The sequence below is a fragment of the Colobus angolensis genome, unplaced genomic scaffold (genome assembly GCF_000951035.1).
Source record: "Colobus angolensis palliatus isolate OR3802 unplaced genomic scaffold, Cang.pa_1.0 Scaffold235, whole genome shotgun sequence".
In the NCBI taxonomy this organism is placed as follows: Eukaryota; Metazoa; Chordata; class Mammalia; order Primates; family Cercopithecidae; genus Colobus; species Colobus angolensis.
In genome coordinates this window covers 2745800-2760623 of record NW_012115544.1, presented here as the reverse complement: position 1 = coordinate 2760623, position 14824 = coordinate 2745800, and positions in this window count along the sequence as shown.

Here is a 14824-nt window from a genome sequence, read left to right as displayed (position 1 = left end):
GCAGCATGTGAAACTGTAGGCTTATAATACTTAAGATTGTAGTCTAAAGTATTACAGTAGTCCTCCCTTATCCATTGCTTCACTTTCTGTTATTTCAGTTACCCACAGTCAACCAGGGTCCAAAAATATTACATGGAAAATTCCAGAAATAATTCATAAGCTTTAAATAGTGTGCCATTATGAGTAATATGATAAAATCTCACACTAGCTCACTCGGTTCCACCCATAACATGAATCATCGCTTTGTCCAGTGTATCCAAGCTGCACACACTACCCACTTAGTATCCCTCTAGGGTATGATATTAACTGTTGAGGCATCACAATGTTTTTGTGCAGTTAAGTCTTTTTTTAATTATGGTCCCAAAGTGCAAGACTAGTGATGCTGGCATATTGTTATAAATGTTCTACTTTATTTTTAGTCATTGTTGTTAATCTTTTACTGTGCCTAATGTAGAAATTAAACTTTATCATAAGTATTAATATATAGGAAAACACATAGTATATATAAGGTTTGGCACTAGCACAGTATTAGGCATCTACTGAGAGTCTTGGAACGAAGATATTTCCATTTCCCCTGTAATTAGTCAGGGTTCTCTAAAGGGACAGAACTAATAGGATAGATGTATGTATGAATGGGGGTTTATTAGGAGAATTGACTCACACAATCACAAAGTGAAGTCCCACAATAAGCTTTGCGCAAGTTGGGGAGCCAGGAAGCCAGTCCAAGTCCCAAAACCACAAAAGAAGGGAAGCTGATAGTGTAGCCTTCAGTCCGTGACTGAAGCCTGAGAGCCCCTGGCAAATCACTGCTTTAAGTCCAAGAGTCCAAAAGCTGAAGAACTTGGAGTCTGTTGTTCGAGAGCAGGAAGCATCCAGCACGGGAGAAAGATAGAAGCTGGAAGACTCAGCCAGTCTAGTCCTGCCAGGTTCTTCTGCCTGCTTTTCTCCTAACTATGCTGGCAGCCGATTAGATGGTGCCCACCCAGATTGAGGGTGAGTCTGCCTCTCCCAGTCCACAAACTCAAATGTTAATCTCGTTTGGCAGCACTCTCACAAACACACCCAGAAACAATACTTCGCAGCCTTCAATTGGATCAAGTTGATACTCAATATTAACCATCACACACCCTATAATGGGGGATTATTGTTTACTTCTCATGAGAGAAGTTTCCTATTTGCTTTTTGTTTGCTTTTGTTGTTCCTTAGACTAAATTTTCTTGTCTCCCCGAAAGCTCATGAGATACATCATTCTTTTATGTGAAATGTTCAATATTGCACAATTAAAATTTTATATAGCACCCCCAGCAACTGAAATAGCTAAAAGGATGGACTGCGGATTGAACAACAACAAAAAGATTATATTGCTATGTAAAAATGTTAAGGCATATTTATAATTTTATAGAGCATTCTATTGTGATGATTTTATTATCCATAAAATATAAAGAGGTAATAGGCCATGTGTTAAAATGAAAAGATAACACAGAAACTAGTGTAGGAAACCCGAGTTCTAATCCTGGTTCTTTTGGAAGTACTTTAATAGTTCCAGTCATCGGTTTCTCCAGTAAAAAATAGTAATGATGAAACAAGATGAATTTTATTTTCTTCCTTTCTCTAAGATTATTTTAATCTGTTTACATATTTTAAAAATATTTGGACAGTATGTGTGTATATTTTATTTTTATTTGGTAAAAATATGGTCCAAGGATGATGAAACAGACTGCTATCAAAAGATAATTGTGTCCGCCTGTAATCCCAGCACTTTGGGAAGCCGAAGCAGGTGGATCACCTGAGGTCAGGAGTTTGAGACCAGCTTGGACAACATGATGAAACCCCATCTCTACTAAAAATACAAAAATTAGCTAGGTGTGGTGGCATGAGCCTGTAAATCCCAGCTACTCCAGAGGCTGAGGCAGGAGAATCGCTTGAACCCGGGGGATGTAGGTTGCAGTGAGTAGAGATTGTGCCACTGCACTCCAGCCTAAGTGACAGAGTGAGACTCCAAAAAAAAAAAAAAAAAAGAAAAAAAAAAGATAAGGGTGTCTATCACCTAATACAAAAAGGGACAGAGGTTAAGAGCAAATGCCTCCAGTAAAACATTTTACTGATGTTCACCTTGTTGATTATGCACTGACTCATTAATTTATATTGTAACATTATTGCAGCCACAATAATAATTAATATATGGTATTTACAAAGATATCATCATTAAAAACAGCTATAATTGTATAATATTCATGTTAATAAAAGTTGTTCAGATAAATTGTAGCCACTACTGTTTGGGCCATTATGAGAAGATATTTTGAAGAAAAGCATCTACTTTCCATTGCAGAGATTATATTTATTCTTTTAGAATGTATTGAATACAAGATTGGATGAAAATGAGTTAACAACAACAACAAAAATGAAGGGGAAGTAGTTGCCCTATTTTCTTTTCCCTTAATCCTTCTGGGAAATGCAAACACAAAGAGAAAGATCTAGCTTTGGTAGAAAGGACAAGTGAATAAAAATGAACCTCAAAACTACTGTAGACGAAAGAGTAGAGTGTATGAACATTCCTTTTCCTATGTAGGTTTGGGGAGATTATTATTTTGTTGTTGTGGAGTGTGAGGTGTGCGATACAGTTGTGTTGTTAGTGGGTTCTTGAGGTATTATATGTTATTCTCAGTTATTCAGTTTTTCCTCTCTCACCTGTTGAAAATGTTTGCAGACAATTTTCTGTTTTGAAATGGTAGAAGAAAGTAAGTGGGGCTGATGGTAGAAGAAGAAAAGTTTAGAATTGGTCTGAAGTTTAGTTGTGAGTAATGATAAGAGTAATGAAATAATAAAAGTAATGAAAAAGGGCTTTTTATCTTTTTCTAAATTGCCCAACCACCTTTACTGGAATAGGACAAATAGGAATAAAGTGGCAGAACTTTTCTGCCCAGGAATGTCATGGATTTGTCTGAAGCTTCCCTTTTATTCATCTTCCTGGATGTCACCCCTGTGGCTAGACAAGGTATGTTTGGAATCCAGAACCTTGCCAACAGTATATCCAAACTACACTGTGAAGTAAATATGTGTTAAAAAAATCAGCTGCAACTGAGCTTTCATGTTGACAGCATCATCAAATGTTTTATATAATTTAAATCTATTTATGCACTATTGAATGAAATTGATTTTTTAAAGTTTTTGCTCTTTTTCAACTTTGAGAAATCTTCTCAGAGGAGTCTTCTATATGTTCTTTATCTTAGTACATTATTTTGCTATTGATTGTTAGAATTACGACACACACACACACACGCACACACACATTTCACTAGCAGCAAGCAATTTGAAATTAGTGGTCAGGTTATTCATCTATGTTATCCTGGTGTGGAGTAGAATGATGAAACATAAAAAGCAAGCAATGGTCAGTTTTGTTATTAACCCTTCTTTTGATTGATTCTCATAGCACCCACACCTTTATTATCCACTTGTCAAAATTTTACCAATCCTTAAATTCTTATCTCAAATACTTACTTCTGTAAAGTATTCATTTTTACTTTGCATCTTAATCAAGACATTATTTTCCCTCTGCATCCAATAGCATTTTATGTTTCTTGTACTGCTTATCTTGTTGTTTCTAGAATTAAAATTGTGTGTGTATGCTTTATCACTAGCAATAAATCCAGATAATTTATTCCCTTAGAATATTTGCTGAATGCTTACTAGGGACCTGTTTTAGGTTATTTAAATACATTCCTGAACAAAATGAACAAAATATTTTACTTTGTGGAGTTTATATTCTAACTGATATAGACAAGCAAAAGTAAAACAGTGTGAGAAAAATGACAGTGATGGGGGTTGGGGTTGCAGAGTAAAATACAATGAGCTGGATAGGATACGTTGAGAAAGTAAAGACTCGATGATTAGAGTTAGCTTTATGGATTTCTGGGGTCGGGAAAATTAGGAAATGTGTTCCAAGCAGAGGAGACAGCCAGTGCATGAATGCCCTAATCCCAAAGCAGGATTAAGGCAAGCAAATCAGAGCAATGGGATGGAGGCCAGTGTAACTGGAGGCGGTCTTGTTTGGAAGATTGGAGTGTGGTAACAGATGACTTCAGAATGATAATGAGGGGCTAGATCATAAGAGGCTTTATAAACCCTTTAAATAATTTTACATTTTCCTCTGGGTAAAAGAAGAAGACATTGCAGGATTTTTAGCAGAAGAGTGACATGATTTGACTTGTGTTAAAGGGATCTCAATGTAATTGTATTGAGAATAGTTGAGAATAGGCATTAGCAGTGCCAGTGATAGAAGCAGGGAGTCTAGCTATCCATTAAAGAAAAGGAACAATATCATCTGAGATGAAAGAATAGCTGTGGAAGTAGTGGGAACTGGATATATCTCAGGGAACTTTGCAGTGGATAGGTTTGAAGGAGAATGTGAGAAGTTCAGTTTAAGAAGTGTTAAGATCCTGTGCATATGTTGAGTAGGCATGCATGTTTATACTAAGTGTTATTTAAACATAGTCATTTATTATGCAGGAGCTAGCTGTATAACACATGAAAGCATTACTATATTTTCTTTCTGTTTCACATAACAGATATTATTAGATACTAAAAAGGCTTATGTTCTATCCTAAGGTAGTCAATTTAATACTTGGAGGCTGAGAGTATATATATTTTTTAATTGCTGATTATTTGGTAAGGGTTTTATCAAAACTAGCAATGTATTAGAAAATAATTTTTAAAAACTGAAACATCCTGGCTCATATTCTATAGAGTTGTGAAAACATGCACTATTTTTCACTATGACACTGTTAAGGTATACCTATCATATTAACTTTGTGGTAAAATATTGAGTATCTGGAAAATTAGCACAACAAATAAATCAGACACACAACGATAATGCCTTTGCCAGCCCAGAAAATATATGCAATGCTCATATGCCTGAGTACACCTTCATTCTTTTCATGATTTATCATGGAAATGTGAGTTGACAGTTTTATGTATGGAATGCAAATCTGGCTCTCTTTATCAATCCCATACATATTAATATTTATATATGGTAATTTTTGTTGCTTGTGGAATGGCCTTTAGACACTACTTCAGTACTACACTATTTAATAGGTGAAATGTTGGAATGTATGCATTTCATGGGCTTGTTTTTATTAAACTAGTAACACGTTTGTAGAAATTTGCTGGATGACTGTCATTCTTTTGTATGTCTATACATGATAAAAAGGTAGATTAAGATGCATTATCATATATACACATGCATGATATGCTTACAAATGCAAATACTGTTTCTATTTATGAAAATGCAATGACTTTGTTGAAGCTAGAAGGTCATTGGGGAAAAGTAATTGTCACGAAATGAAGGCACACATTTTCATAAAGTTGCAGATATTATCTGAATTATAGTAATTATGATCCACCAAGTGATTCTTAGCTTTCTGATATAATTATGAGAGGAAAGAAAACTTCATAATCCCTAATTATTCTTCCCACATGTCAAATATCATTATCAGCTAGACTGGGTTATGAAGAGAAAACAACCTTCCATCTTTACCCCATAGCCTTTCACACCACTATACTTCAAGAACCTGAGTCTGTGCTTAGCAGTTTAAAATAATGATAATAATAATTTAAAAAAAACAGATCCAAGCACTTACTAGCTAGGTGATCTTGGACAAATCTTCTAAACTCTCTAAGCATCTGTTTCACCAACTAAAAATAGCAACAATAATAGTAATTGTTTCATAGACTTAATCATATGAGTGAGAAAAGAGAGGGAATATTTTTTTACACAGAATTAGCATTCAGAATGATTTCTGTTATTATAACTGTTATCATTACTACATGCATATAAGTTATAATAAAGATATACATTTTTTTCCTCCTCCCAGACAGTAGCTCTTCCTGTAAAGCACATAGATTCTATATCTGCTCAGAAAACTTACACTTACTATGTAAGTGTAAGCCAAATTATATAGGAAGAAATTCTCCAAGAAGTTTCTAGGGTATTTTTGCAAATCCTAAAGCTTTAAAAAATCTGCTAGTATTAGCTCATAAAGTACCTGTAGGCTATACAGGAGCAGGAAAAAATATGCAATATGAAGTTGAAGACACTGTAACAGAGGTCTTCCTAAAGAACTAGAGAAGTTAGAAAATAATGTTTTAAAACACTTCCTTGCTCATACTCTCTAGAGTTGTGAAAACATGCAATATTTTTCACTATGACACTTTTTCTTCCTAGGGACTTAGACAGAAGAATTGTTAGTATATTGTAAGCATCTTCTAACCCCTGCAGTGAGGTAGTGCCTCCTCCCTATCTCAAGACAATGAGAGTGGATTTTTTTTTTTTTTTTTTAGATGGAGTCTTGCTCTGTGGTCAGGCTGGAGTGCAGTGGCGCGACTTCAGCTCACTATAACCTCCACCTCCCAGGTTCAAGCAATTCCCCTGCCTCAGCCTCCCGAGCAGCTGGGACTACAGGTACGTGCCACCACGCCTGGCTAATTTTTGTATTTTAGTAGGGAGGGCATTTCACCATGTTGGCCAGGATGGTCTCGATCTCCTGACCTCGTGATCCACTGGCCTCGGCCTGCCAAAGTGCTGTGATTATAGACAAGAGCCACCGTGCCCGGCCAAGTGGGACTTTTAAGTGAACCAAGACTGTATTCAAGTCTGAGAAGTTTAAGCGCAAGAGGCCAGAGCTAGTTTCCTTGGACTGCTCTGAGAGCACACTTCTACTTGCTGCCAGGCAATGACATTGATTTCCATGTGTTAATAGGAAATACTGAACAAGGCAGCCAACAGTGAGCCATCTCTAAAAGACCCTTTCCAAGAGGACTGCCAGCCTGGGGTCAGGGGAGCTCCATAGGAAAGGCTAGCAGTTTAGTCTGGCCTGTAGGAGACGGGCTTTAGTGGTGAGGACATAAACAACCAAACGACAGAAGGAACACCGTAAACCACTTTAGGACTTCCAGGAAACTACACGACTCTCAAGAAAATGCCACTAAAGAAAGAGATAGTTTTTGTCATATACTAAGCCCAATGCTGCGTTACGATCTTCCAATGCAGAAGTTCTTTGTGACCCTTATTTCTTCCTTTCTCTTGCCTCAAACTTTAAAGCTTCCATGAAAATCCATGGAATGGGGCCGGAGATCAAGAAAGGAATACTGTGCCTCCCTTTTCTTTGCTTATCAGCAGGGGAAAGAGAAATCTTAGACTTGAAGAGTGGTTAAAGATTTGATGGTAACTGACAAGAATTTATGTTATCTGAAAGGAACTAGAAATCATTGAGATCTTCTTGTGATTTCCTTCAAAGTTATGAAGAAAAGCAATCTATTAAATGCACTGAAAAGGGAAATTGTGAAGAAGAATAAAGTTTCTCCCTGATTACATCCTACAACATCCAATTTTTCAATAAGCTGGTTATATGCAATTTTACAAATTTCATTAACTTCTTCAGTAGGTTATAATTTATTCTATTGGGAACTTTGTTGATTAGATTCATTTGTTATTTATTTAGAATTAGAGATCAGTTCATTTACTAGGAACAATTAGGAAAATTATTCTCAATAATACTGTCAGGAATAATTGTGAATGACTTTGAAATGCACAGAAAAAGATCATTGGGTGTTTTGTCTAGCTAATCAATCCTTCACTGTCTTGATCTATGTTACCACTCTAAATTGTAGACAACTGATAGTGATGAAAATCATTTTTCTCATAGGCAAGGCAAAATGAATTTTCTCCATTGGAGGTACTATTGATTTCCTTCTCTCACCCAAATAAGTTAGTTTTCCATCTATTAATCAAATTCTTTTCAACATTCCTGATCATTTAATATATATCTCTCTTTCAATTCTCCTTAGAACTGTTTTATAATATCTCATTGGTACCTTTTTTAATCAAGTTAAATAAAAGTTTTGATACTTATTCATTTCATATCTGTATGTTCATTTCATATGTGTATATTATATATTATATGTTTGTAAAAATTATTTAAAATCTTGGAGATTCTATTGAGATGTTCAAGTGAGTTACCCTGGGGCAGAGCAGGTGCCAGGGAAATGCAACTCATACTGCTGGTCTGCTGCTATTTTCTTGCTGCCAGAGGGAAACACAAGTGACAACAGAACTTTAATTATGTTGATTTTGTATTTCTTGTATTTTTCCCAATAATTTTGTGCTTTGTTTAAGTTTCTATTGTTCTTACTGTGTTCAAGTTATTCTCCGTTGGTGACAGCAATGTTTGAAAATTCGGCTTACTGATCTGGTTATTTGGTGATCATTGCTGTTAGATTATAGAATCTGTTTTCTGTCAGGTAAAAGATGACAGGGAATGAGGTTTTATTCTTTTTTTCATGTTTTTATAAAATTCTCAGCTCAGACATATGGTGCCCATGTAAAGGAAACAAACTCAATCTAATCAGTATCTGTATTTACTCTTTACCTATGGATGAAGTTAAAAATTTGAAACTATAAGTAGTCTATGTCTATTTGTGTCTATGTTTCTGTAATTCAGAAAGGCCTTTACCTCTGATTGTGTTAGGGTGAAATGTTTTACTCTTTCTAGAGGGTATTAATAACCTACATTATAAAGTATCCTAAAATATAAGCTCTGTTCCAATTGGCTTATAGAGATAAATAAATATGTAAACTAAATGTTCCAAAGTCCCAGAAATAAAAGAAATTAAAAAATGATTAGTTTAAATGTTCTCAACTTAAAGAAATTTCTTATAGAAAATAAAAGACTTAAGACTTTTTGAAGATACCAAATTCACATAATTAGAATAAAAATTGACAAATTCGTTGAATAATTTTTGTTTTAAAAAAGCTAGCTGTGTCTCTTCCATGATTAATTTGCTTTAAGTAGAGTAAAAGCATACACAACACTTTATTCTACTTAGGTTTGTTTTCTCAAATTCATACCGGCCTCCTGATCAAATAAGGCGAAATTACCCAGGCATAATGTTTAAAATTAAGAAAAATTTAATCTGTTCAAATAAGTTGGATCATTATTTTGTCAACCTATTTATTTCTACAGTAATTATGCTCTGTAGTATGTCAGTTTGAAGATACTTTCTAAGATGTTTAAATAACTTATTGTTTTGTTATTAGATTAATTAAAGGATATTTTTGTATACCTAACAAATTTCCAAGTAAGATAGAAAACCAAAGCATGTATGAAGCATCATTTTAAGTTTGTATGCCTTTTAACATAAATTTTATATTGTAAAGAGAGACTATAGCTTTGTATCCTGAATGTGTGAAGGAGACCTATGTGGCCTTAGAAAGTTTCATTACCTGTTCTCATAACGGTAATGCTGTGTAAGACAGACAGTTCTCCTTTATCCAGCCAGCTGCTTTTGCTGTAAAGTAGAATTTAGTTACTTGGGTTAAAAGATATTGTTAATATAAGGATTTGAAACTATACTAGTAACAGTGGTGTCAGAGAAATACAATTCTGTGTGTAATTTTATCAAGTGAAAAAGTGTGGGTTTTTCCCTAAATTCGCAGCAATTCTCAGGTTTCTTAATCTCTGGATTTTTATACTCTTGAGCACTGCCCAAATAACTTTGTCTATGTGGCTATCTGTATTTACTGTATTGTGAATTTAAACTGACATCTATTAACCCTTGTTTATAAATTCATTTGAAGATAGCAATAAGAATGTATTGCATTTCAACATGATTATCATCTTAGTAATTTATAGAAATTGTTTTGACCTCATAGACCCCTGAGAGAACTTACTGTCCTAAGGTGAAGTGTCAGTTGGTTCCAGAAAATGATCAAGCATAATGAAGGATAACATTTGGGAGGTGAATTTTAATTGCCCTGGTTTATAATACCTACTTTCAAAAAAAAAGCTATGAAATATGTTAAAATTTTAGCAACATTCACTCAATCTGTACAATCTTTCGGCCTTCATTTCTTATTAGTGCCTTTAGCAACAATACAAAAGGTTATTCTTTAATTCAATGCAATCTTCCTGGATAGCAGTGATTCTGTGTTATATCAGATTAATTTTCTGTGCCTTATGCTCAATTTGAAGTGCTCTTTATTACAGAGAGAGAGAGAGAGAGACACCAGAGTTTCCTAACTCATATAAGAGATGTAGTTCTTTATAATTGTGTTATATTCTATATATTCTATAAATACTCTCTATATAAACATATTCTATGTTTCTTTAAAATGCTTTATTGTCACTTTAATTAAATACACATGCCAACTGTGGCTTCTCAGGCACCTGAGTCAGGCACCCTAATCAAGCGCCCAAATCTCTCACAATGCTTTTGATTTTGCCTTTCTAAAACCAACATTAAAGTTGTAAATAAAAAAATCCACTTAAAATTTTATTTGAGACTTTTTGGATGGATTTTGGAAAATCACACATTTTATTTTTCTCTTTATATAAAAAGAAACACTAGAAAAAAATAGGCTTGTTTTCTGTGTTACTATTGTAACAGTTGCATAGAAAATTGTCAGGTCAGAAGATATGCTCAACTTTTTCTAAGTTAAATTTGTATAGGTAAAATGTTATTAAAATAAATATTTCTGAAACTATATGCTTTACGGGAAAACTCTGGAGTTTTGTCAATGTGCTTATTTTATATAATATGTATTTACCCTTGGGAAAAGCACTGATCAAAACTCTTTAGGGACAGAATGTACTATACTGCAATAGAGAATTTTACTATCTTCCTTCCTGATATGCTAATTATAGTAATAAACTAAACACAGCCAGAAATTAATCCTCTTATCATCTGTGGGTAGTTTTGATTTTACTCTTACACTTGCTTGAAGGTTCTGCTACAAGCCAGTCTTTGTATATTCAACAAATAAACATGGTCTCAGAGTTTTGTAGAAAAGTATTATACCAGACATGTCGAACTACTGACCCTTAAAAGTGGACCCATGGGTATAGGTTTCTGACCAAACATCACGTAGATAACTTCCAGACCATACCTGCTGACTGAGTTAGGATTTCCAGGACTCATTTTAGTCCTGTGTAAGTCAGCTGCAGGCAAATGGATGGATAAGCCAGAATCCAGCAGAACAAAAACTAATCACATAGGACTGAATAAATGCTGAAGGAAATTACCCTGTGGTTGCTTGGAATATTGTTGTATTTTTAAGGTTTCATTTTCCAGATATGTAAGGAAGACCCTTTTCTTCTTTCTTAAGCTATTCACAGTCAACAACAATTTAATAAATTCTACTTCTATACATTGAAATATGACATCTTAAAATGATATCTGATTTTATCTGACCTTCCAGAATTTATAAAATCTTGAGTCTTCTTAATTTTCATTACCAAAAAAAGTAGATTGCATAGTTTTTACTGCAATATCTTCTCCTTCTTACAAGCACATAATTGACACATTGTTCACTCATAGACATACTTCAAATATCTTATTTGAGAATGATGCTTACTGAATAAAGCATAAGAAGTTAGTTTTAAATAATAATGTTTAGCTTTCTTGACAGAGCCAAAGCATAAAAGTTCTGTTAGGAAAGCTGGCCTTTTATCTTGATCATTTGGCTTAGTCTTTTAGTGCTGGGGATAGACCCCAAATCTGGTCATAAATTGGTCCCAAAACTGGCCATAAACAAAATCTCTGCAGCACTGTGAAATTTTGTGATGGCCATGACACCCACGCTGAAGTGGGTGCTGTGTTGATTGGAATGCTGGCAAGGAATACCTGGCTCACCCAGGGTGGAAAACTGCTTAAAGGCATTCCTGAACCACAAACAATAGCATGAGTGATCTGTGCCTTAAGGACATGTTCCTGCTGCAGATAACTAGCCAGAGCCCATCCCTTTGTTTTGGTCCATCCCTTTGTTTCTCATAAGAAATACTTTTAGTTAATATATAATCTATAGAAACAATGTTTATCAGTGGCTTGCTGTCAATAAATATGTGGGTAAATCTGTTCAGAGACCTCAGCTCTGAAGACTGTGAGTCCCCTGATTTCCCACCTCACACGCTATATTTCTCTGTGTATCTTGAAATCCTCTAGCACCACTGGGTTAGGGTCTCCCTGACCAAGCTGGTCTCCACATTTTAGATTGTAAGAAAGATAAATTCCTTCCAGTGCAAGAGCTTTGAGAAATGTTGGGGACCTCAGGAAGAAAAGAATTTACTCAGATTTACAGGCACTGCAGTTGAAATCTGGCAGAGAACATTTCTTGGGTTTGTTTTGTTATCCTCCCAATAGCAAATAGAGACCTTTAAAAGCTTAAACCAAAATTCCTTATGAAGACATTCATAAAGAAGTGAATTTTGTGGCTTACACAAAAGATAAAATATCTAGGAATATACCTAACCAAGGAGGTGAAAAATCTCTATAAGAACTACAAAACATTGCCCAAAGAAATCATAGAAGGCACAAACAAATGGAAAAACCATCCATCCTCACGGATAGGAAGAGTCAAGATCATTACAATGTCAGTAGTGCCCAAAGCAATCTACAGATTCAACACTATTTCTATCAAATTATCAATGCCATTTTTCACAGAATTAGGAAAAAAAACTAAATTTCATATGGAACCAAAAAGAGCCCAAATAACCAAGGCAATCCTAAGCAGAAAGAACAAAGCTGAAAGCATCACATTACCTGACTTCAAACTATACTACAAGGCTACAGCAACCAAAACAACATGGTACTGATACAAAAGATAGACACATAGACCAATGGAACAGAGACCTTTGAAATAAAGCCACACAGCTGCAACTAACTCGTCTTTGACAAAGTTGACAAAAATAAACAATAGGGAAAGGACATCCTATTCAATAAATGGTGCTGGGTAAACTGGCTAACCATGTGCAAAAGAATAAAACTTGGCCCCTATCTCTCACCATTTATAAAAATTAATTCAAGATGGATTAAAGGCTTAAATGTAAGACATCAAACAGAAAAAAATTCCAGAAGAAAATCTAGGAAATACTCTTTTAAACGCTGGCCCAGGCAAAGGAATTACCATGAAGACCCCAGAAACAAATGCAACAAAATAAAAAATAGACAAATGGGACTTAATTAAAGAGTTTTTGCACTGCAAAAGAAACTCTCAATGGAGTAAACAGACAACCAACAGAGAAGGAGAAAATATTTACAAACTGTGCATCTGGCAAAGTACTAATATCCAGAATTAATAAGGAACTTAAACAAATCAACAAGAAAAAAGTTAAACAACCCCATTAAAAAGTGGACAAAGGACATAATCAGACTCTTTTCAAAGGAAGATATACAAGCAGCCAACAAACATGAACAAATTCTCAGTATCACTCATCATCAGGGAGATGCAAATCAAAACCACAATGAGATAGCATCTCAGGCCAGTCAGAATGACTACTATTAAAAAGTCAAAAAGTAACACATGTTGGCAAAGTTGCTGAGAAAAGGGAATGCTCATACACTGTTGGTGGGAATGTAAATGAGTTTCGCTTCTGTGGAAAGCAGTTTGGAGATTTCTCATGGGACTAAAAATAGAACTACCATTCATCCCAGCAATCTCATGACCCAGTATATACGCAAAGGAAAATAAATACTTCTACCAAAAGTACACATGTCCTTTTATGTTAATTGCAGTGCTATTCATAATAGCAAAGGCATGGAATCAACCTAGGTCATCAACAGTGAGCTGAGTAAAGAAAATGTGGTACATAAATATCATAGAATACTATGCAGCTATAAAAAAGAATGAGATCATATGTTTTGCAGGAACAGGGATGGAGTTGAATGGCATTATCCTTAATCAACTAACACAGAAGCAGAAAACCAAGATAACACATGTTCTCACTTATAAGTGGGAGTTAAATCTTGAGTTCACACAGACATAAAGATGGGAATACTAGGCACTGGGAACTCCAAATGGCTGTAGTAAGGGAGGCGCCAAGGGTTGCAAAACTTTCTACTGGTAACTACGTCCACTATCTGGGTGATAGGATCAACAGAAGCCCAAACTTCAGCACCAAGAAATATACCCTTGTAACAAATCTGCATATGTACCCCCTGAATCTAAAAATGAAAATTTGAAAAATAATTTTATGGCTTTGTAGGTTTTTACATATTCTGTGATATTTGATTTCCAAAAGAACACATAAGGAGAACTACAGGGTTAATTAAAACTCTTGCTGAACCTATATAAACAACCAGGCCAAACCTAACAAAACTAGTCAATTCTTTGTAATTATTAATTATAAAGTCTTTCTTTGTTATTATGATGTGAAAATACATTGGGAGGATTGTCAGAAAAATAATTGTGAATGGACAAATTGAAATGCAAGGCTACAGCAACCAAAATTATTCCTGGGTAGCCTTTTCTGCAAATACATCAGAATTATCTCTGGTTTTCATTTACCTTGAGCTATTTTACACATTTTTTTTTTTTTTTTTGACAGAGTCTCGCTCTGTCACCAAGGGTGAAGTGCAGTGGCATGATCTCAGCTCACTGCAACCTCCATCTCCTGGGTTCAAGCAATTCTCCTGCCTCAGTCTCCAGAGTAGCTGGGATAACAGGTGCGTGCCACAATGCCCAGCTAATTTTTTGTATTTTTAGTAGAGACTGAGTTTCACCATGCTGGCCAGGCTGGTCTCGAACTCCTGACCTCGTGATCTGCCTGCCTCAGCCTCCCAAAGTGTTAGGATTACAGGCATGAGCCACTGTGCCCAGTCTTTACATCATTTAAGTAATAGGTACTGACAATGGTGAAAGTAATTCTTATCCATATACAGACAATGCATTTTGACAGGTGGAGGTGCAATTGATTTTCATTTACCCTGTAGAAGAAGCCAGTTTATTACCTATTATATTGAGCACAACAAGTTCATCATTCTTGTTTATGTATGT